A 7,768-nucleotide genomic window follows, 5' to 3' on the forward strand; every position below is an offset into this window, starting at 1 on the left:
AAAAAAACTCAGACTAAAAATACTACCTTTTTTGTGCAAAGGCCTTAAGTTATTCCCCCTTGGCACCTCTGTCAACTTTCTTTTTTCCAGTGCTTATATATGCTATGTTAAAAAGCCCACTCTTGACCCAGCGGTTTCAGCCAACTATAGACCAATCTCTAACCTCCCCTTCCTCTCTAAGATTCTGGAGAAAGTAGTCGCCAAAGAGTTGCGTGACTTTTTACATAGCAATAGTTTATTTGAGGATTTTCAGTCAGGATTTAGAGTTGATTGCTTCTGTGATGCCCACTAAAGTGTTATCACATTTGTGGTAGTTTCTGTAATTTTATAATTAATGGTTTGAATATTAGTTCAGGGGTAATTAACCTGTTTCCACCATCCTTGCACTAAAATATTTAATATAGATGTCAGGAGTAATTGGGGGTCACCAGCAGGGGGCAGTGTGGCGCTTATTGTGTTCCGGGGGGGCTTTACGTCAGTTTGGTCCGCTTTGCAGTTTTCCTCTTTCTGCTGAGCGAGATGAAAAACGGACGCAGAGTTTGCCCTGTCTCACTTATTTCTCCTGTTTCCAGGTTGGTGGAATAGTAAATTAAGCTAAGTAAATGAAGTGCAATACGTTGACATGTCACTGAATGATTTAATGTCCGCTAATAAGGCTGTTTTATGAATATGAGGACATTTATGTACATATAGCAGTAGTCGCGGTTTCGCGCCTGATGATATCACCTGTTGCTACCTGAGTCACGTCGGTCAGAGTTTTATTTTTAGCTCCTTGAACATTTTTGTCAAATGTAATAGTTTTGAAACGTATGATTTTGTGTAAATTGTTAAAAACTGTGTTCATGTACTGTAAAGCAGTTAGAAGCTAATGTTAAAAGCACAATTTTATATATTGTAAAAGTGGTAAAAAAACAAGTTAAAAATCTGTCAGCTCATGCATTATGGAAGAGTAAAATGATTTTAGTTGGAAAGGGAAAATGCATTTAGGAACCATATGTAAGTGGTAACATCAGCTATGTTTTATATGTAAGTGGTAACATAAGCTATGTTTTATTTTAAGTTGAAAAGAGACAACTTACAGGGCAACAGTGGTTATTGTCATTTTGATTTATTTAATCACACAAAACTTATAACTCAGTATTTGCTGAAAGATAAGGAAAGAGAAATTGTATTTGATTTTGAAGCCATGTTTCTTTCTTTGAAAACATTGAGTGTTTGTTACAGACGAGGATTTAAATGGTAAATGTTTTAATAAATCCTCTTTCCTCTTTCTGCTGAGCGAGATGAAAAACGGACGCAGAGTTTGCGCTGTCTCACTTATTTCTCCTGTTTCCAGGAAGAGCATATAAGCTGTTGATGTGGTGCCAGCCGGTACCTGTAACACTTCCGACAATGGACTTGTCTCTGTACTTGTATTATTAGATCTTAGTGCTGCATTTGACACCATTGACCATGATATTCTTTTATAGAGACTTGAGCATCAAATTGGCATTAAAGGAACTGCACTAAGCTGGTTTAAGTCATATTTATCAGATCGTTCGCAGTTTGTACATGTTAACGATGAATCTTCAATAAATACTACAGTTAGTCATGGAGTTCCACAAGGTTCTGTACCAATACTATTTACTTTATATATGCTCCCTTTAGGCAACATTACTAGGAATCACTCCATTAACTTTCACTGTTATGCAGATGATACACAGTTATATCTATCAATCAAGCCCCATGAAATTAATCAATTATCTAAATTACAAACATGTCTTAAGGACATAAAATCCTGGATGAGCTGCAATTTTTTGATGTTAAACTCACTAAATTCTTGTACTTGGCCCCAAAAACCTTAGAGACTCACTGTCTAAAGATATAGTTACTCTAGATGGCATTACCTTGGCCTCTAGCACCACTGTCAGGAATCATGGAGTTATCTTTGATCAGGATTTGTCATTTAACTCCCACATAAAGCAGACCTCCAGGACAGATGCAGAAAAACTAATCCATGCATTTGTTACTTCAAGGCTGCATTACTGCAACTCTTTATTATCAGGTTGCCCCAATAAGTCCATTAAAACGCTCCAATTAATTCAGAACACTGCAGCACGAGTACTGACAGGAACTAGAAAAAGAGATCACATCTCTCCTGTACTAGCCTCTCTGCACTGGCTCCCTGTAAAATGTAGAATAGAATGTAAAATCCTCCTCCTCACCTATAAAGCTCTTCATGGTCAGGCCCCTTCATATCTTAAAGAGCTCATAGTACCCTATTACCCCTCTAGAACACTACGTTCTCTGAATGCTGGGCTACTTGTGGTTCCTATAGTCTCTAAAAGTAGAACAGGAGCCAGAGCCTTCAGTTGCCAAGCTCCTCTCCTGTGGAACCAGGTTCCAGTTGTGGTTTGGAAGGCAGACACCCTCTCCACATTCAAGAGTAGGCTTAAGACATTCTTCTTTGATAAAGCTTATAGTTAGGGCTGGATCAGGTGAGTCCTGAACCATCCCTGAGTTATGCTGCTATAGGCCTAGACTATCGGGGGATTTCCCATGGTGCACTGAGCTCCTCTCTTCCTCTCTCTTTCTGCACTCATTCATGTTCCATTAATACATGTTACTAACTCCACTTCTTCCCCGGAGTTCTTGTGCTTTCTCGTCTCGCAGGTTCTTGTCGATCCTGGTGGAGCCTCCTGCCATGGTCCTGCTAGATTGCCATTGCCAATACTGTTGTTGCTGTGCACCTGTCTGTCTGTCTGTCTGTCTGTCTGTCTGTCTGTCTCTCTCTCTCTCTCTCTCTCTCTCTCTCTCTCTCTCCTCCGTCTCTCTCTCTCTCTCTCTCTCTCTCTCTCTCTCTCTCTCTCCTCCCCCCACTGGTCGAGACAGACGACCACCCACCTAGAGCCGGAGGATCTGTCCTAGGTTTCTGCCTTTTAACAGGCAGTTTTTCCTTGCCCTTGTCGCCAAGGTCTTGCTCATGGTGGTACTGTTGGGTCTCTGTAAATAATGTTATAAAGAGTTCGGTCTAGACCTGCTCTATTTGAAAAGTGTCCTGAGATTCTGTTATGAATTGGCGCTATACAAATAAAATTGAATTGAATTAAGCTTGCCTTATTTTGAAGGTGGTTAAAAGACAAAAGTGAAATATGCAGAACATAGTCACATCTTAAGTCAGCTGATTAGAAAAACTCTAGCTAACTAGCTAACTAATCTAAATAAATTGTTATCTAGGTAATAACTAGCCAGCTAGCTAACAATTGAGGATTTGCTATCTAGTAGCTTGCGTTTTGCTAACATTAGCTAGCTAACTTAAGATGTGACTATATATATGTCTCTTGACTGAGGACTGAGGAAGTTGACTGAGGTTCTGACTGAGACTTGCTTAAATGTTACTGGAGCACAGACCAAAAGGGGCCACCTTAAAAAAAAAGAAATGTGATAGTTGTTCCAATTCTCATCCATCCAATCAGTTCCTATCTAACTGTCTCACCTCTTCCTATTCATGAACTAGTTCCTTATTTTCTGTGTTGCTCATCTCGCTGGCGGCCACCCACCACCATCCCAACTCCGCTTTCCACCAGGCGAATCAAGACCCCATCAGGACAGGCTCAGACACCCTCCTGCAGAGCCAGGATCTGTCTCAGCCTTGAGCCATGCAAGCTGTGCTGTTGGAAACAAAGCTCCAGGTCAGACAAACTTATTTGGAAGAGAAAACTAAGGTGAACAATGAAATTATTACCAAACATCATCGCAGTTCACAGACTCACTGTAGTTGTGTGCACAGTTTGTGTATGAGGGATCTTGAGTGACATAGGAGGTGTGCTCACTTTCAGTTTGGCCTCCAAATGAAGTGGTTTAGATAATCTGGCTAGAGTCTTTGCTTGTTTCCAACCAACAGACTTCGCTGTAGTGAAGTCGCCATGTAAATTCTCACACAGTTCAACATTTTCAAGGTCGGTACAGTTGATAGTTGATTTTCAATTCAAATGAGTGAGGAAATGCAGGATTTTGTTTTATCTTCAAGATAGCATTTAGCTTTATTCTTTCATTAAACTTATTGACCATTACTTAATCAAGTTTATCAATCATAATAATTAAGATTAAGTCAAGTAAAAGTCATTTGACTACATCATCCGCTAATTAGATATTAAATATTCTATATGTAAGATATAGAAGGGTTTTACATGTTATTTTTATGTATTGATCACTTTTTATTATGTGTAAACAGGTTATAAACTAACTGGTAACCTGTTACCTGTGGACTGATTTTCATTGTTTCTATGTAGGGATGTGGTAATGTTATAAGGAGTTTGGTCTAGACCTGCTGTATTTGAAAAGTGTCCTGAGATAACCTCTGTTATGAATTGGCGCTATATAAATAAAATTGAATTGAATTGTGGGTAGGACTTTTGCAAAATGCAAAGATGTGACCTTTATGTGCGCTCCCAAGAGCTTGGCGTTGGTTGCTTCATGGTGTTAGCTGATGGGCAACCTATAGTTAGTAACATGGAGTCAATGGTCCAAATAAAATATAGGAACATTGCAGATTGTAACGTTATTCTAAATATGATTGTCATTTATTTTCCAGCGTTCAGTCTAGTGTATGTCACAACAACCCATCAGGGCCAACCTCGTCAAATACTGAGGCAGGGAATGAGACTCGACAATCAACTATCTTCAAGCAACCAACCCAAAGTGTCTTTCCATCTTTCCATGCTCTGATTTTCACAGGTATTATTGATATTATTGACCATTATTAAGTCCTAAAGTGCTATGGGTGAAATCATACCAGCTACAAAGCTCAGTCAACCATCGGAATGGACTGGTGTCCAAGAGTTTGGAGTTGTCCGTCACAGAATAAAGTGCCAAACTACGTCTATCAGCGACTCTGGATTCTGTGCTGCAGCTCCTCTAATTATGTCTCCCACCTTGATCTGTTTACCTGTCTGGGAGAGCGGAGGATTGAAGTTAATGCCTGCGAGTCAGTGTTGATTGGGGAGCAGCTGTGAAGCCCAGGGGAAGCTGGAAGCCTAATGAAATCTTTATCAAGGACATTCGCTGCAAGAGACCACCTGGGGCTAATTAGCCTCAACTCTCAACTAGAGCAAAGAGAGAGAGAGGCCACAGATTAATAAGCCAAATGTTCATACAAGTTTAAGAGTTAAAAAGGAACTCATTTAAAAGTAATGAATGATATGTGCTGGGGACAGAACAGTAACCTGGAGGGCAGGACTGCCCTTTACAAGTCGCCAATGTAAAAGATACAAATAGTAGGTGTGCACTGCTTGATAATGAGCAGGAGATTGGGAAGTAAGTAATCAGCAGGCTGGTGACAAACGGGCAGGGCTGGCCAAAACATCAATACGAATGTCAGTTACAGCATCTCAAGCTCTTCCTTGTTCTGCATCTCCCCTTATGTCACTGCTATTCTCACCTTTTTCAACCAGTTGGCAGGTATCGGCAGCAGGGCTCTCTGTGATGATATCACAAACATTGATTGGCTGAGGCTGTTGTTGCCCCAGAGCTATCATACAAAATGTTGGTCTTAGCACAACAGCCACTTGGCAAAATCAGGACGGGCAGAGAGAGAGGGTGGGAGGGAGAAATGTCTCTTTATGTATTGAAAATGTATTTTAAAAAAGGTTTTTAAAAAAGTTAAATTTCAGTGCATGAAAATCATGCAAGTTAACGTATCATTTCCAAAGAATTAACCAGTCAGCCATTAAAATTAGATTGTCATAGTAATCTGTATTTATACTGTACATGCACAGACGCCATTAGAGTTTTACCCCATTTTGCACATGGGGTAAAGGGTAATAGTTTGACCCAGCCAAACATTCATCCTGTGAACTCTTCTCCAATGCAGTTTAACAAAAACCCCACCTATGTTATTAAAAATAATAACAACAATAATAACATCAGACAGTATTTGCCTCTTTTTCCATGACTGTACGGTCAGCAGCTGCTCAGCTTCAGTGCAAGTTTAAAGGAAAATTTCAACCTGTTGCTTTTTTTTCATTATTTGCTTTTTCTCTCAGAAGTCTTTTTATTGGAGCTGTAGACACAAATATAGTATCCACAAATAACAAATATCTCCTTATTTTCTATTTATGGACAGAAAAACATATAAAAACAAAACAAAGAACAGAACAGGTATATGTATATTTAATTTTTTTACAAAGTTAAATATGACATTATATCTCTTAACCACCCAGAATGAGAAGGTGGTAAGGAAGATTTCCAGGCTTCCAACAGAATCCTCCAATGAGCCAAAAACAGTTGTGAATGCAATAATATCACTTTGTTTAGTGTTCAAGCAAAAGAACAAACTATTTGGTACTCTAAATATGGAACCTGTTGCTTTTTACCCTGGGGGACTTTTACTACTTTACAACTTTCACTAGAAAAAAATGACCTGTATCCAGAAAGATCCAATGGTATCCAAGTTTATGGTAATGTATCTAGATCTGTATATCATATCATATAAAATAAAGATATCATATCTGGTTTAAAACTGGTTTAATAAACATAGGGAATATAGCTGCTGTAAATGGGAAAAAATGCAGTTGGACAGGCAGTTTAAATTTTTTGGTAAGCCATCTGTATCGTTTATCTGCTTAATAGTTACAGCCGAAATGTTTACCATTGTCGACACGATGTTGGGCTGAAAATATCATTAACATTTAAAAAAGCAATGCTAAATTCCAATAATTGGAAATGATGATGGATTACAATGACAGTGTGCGGCCTTTGGATGCTCAATTTCATATTTAGATCAGACACAGGGTGTACAGGGTCATGCAGACTGTTGGCAGGGAAGTGTTTCAGCTATGAGGCTAAAAACATCACAGTCTCTGCTGCTTTCTTTTCTTATTGTGTGCAGCGGTGCGATGCTACATTCTCTTTTACTATAATACTTTACTATAAAAATTATCCCTTGACCTCTGACCTCAAGATATCTAAATATAAATGGGTCCTCTGGGTACTCACAAGTCCCCCTTATGCAGACATTCAATTCAATTCAATTTTATTTATATTGCGCCAATTTATAACAGAAGTTATCTCAGGAGACTTTTCAAATAGAGCAGGTTTAGACTGAACTCCTTGTAACATTATTTACAAAGACCCAACAGTACCACCATGAGCAAGCACTTGGCAACAGTGGCAAGGAAAAACTGCCTTTTAAGAGGCAGAAACCTAGGACAGACCCTTCGGCTCTAGGTGGGTGGTCGTCTGCCTTGACCAGTTGGGGTGAGAAAGAGAGAGAGAGAGAGAGAGAGAAACGCACAGCAACTACACTAATAGTAGTGACTGCTGATGATGAACATGAAGATGACAACAACGATGGAAAATAATATAAATACGTATAATAATAATAGTAATAATAATATTAACAATAATTGAGCATGGCATGGCAGGAGGGGCATGTCATTCAGCATTTTTTTAATTATTATAAAAATTATTTTATTTTTTAAATTGGAAAAAAAAAAAAAAAAAAAAAAAAAAATATATCTGGTGCTTGTGGGGTTTTTTGGGGTTTTTGGGGCAACTTAAAAAAGATTTTTAAGTAAATTTTGTTAATTTTTTTGATATAATGGGGGAAATTTTTTTGAGGGGTGTTTTGGGGTTTTAAAGGGCCTCCCCTGCGGCTTTCGCTTTGTTTTTGTTTTTTTTTTTTTTTTTTTTTTTTTTTTTTTTTTTTTTTTTTATTTTTTTTTTTTTTTTTGTTTTGTTTATGTTAAATTTAAAAAAATATAAAAAAAAAAAATTTTTATTATTTTTT

At 38.2% G+C, this 7,768-nt stretch overlaps 1 long non-coding RNA gene across 1 annotated transcript; it reads left to right on the forward strand.

The window, feature by feature from the left end:
- Nucleotides 1-289: 289 nt before the first annotated feature.
- On the forward strand, nucleotides 290-5,612 carry LOC127368800 (uncharacterized). Its single transcript, XR_007885879.1, has 3 exons — nucleotides 290-572; nucleotides 3,567-3,671; nucleotides 4,574-5,612. It is a non-coding gene; the product is annotated as an uncharacterized LOC127368800 (long non-coding RNA).
- The last annotated feature ends 2,156 nt before the right edge of the window (nucleotides 5,613-7,768 follow it).

Source organism: Dicentrarchus labrax, unplaced genomic scaffold, assembly GCF_905237075.1.
Source record: "Dicentrarchus labrax unplaced genomic scaffold, dlabrax2021, whole genome shotgun sequence".
NCBI lineage: Eukaryota > Metazoa > Chordata > Actinopteri > Moronidae > Dicentrarchus > Dicentrarchus labrax.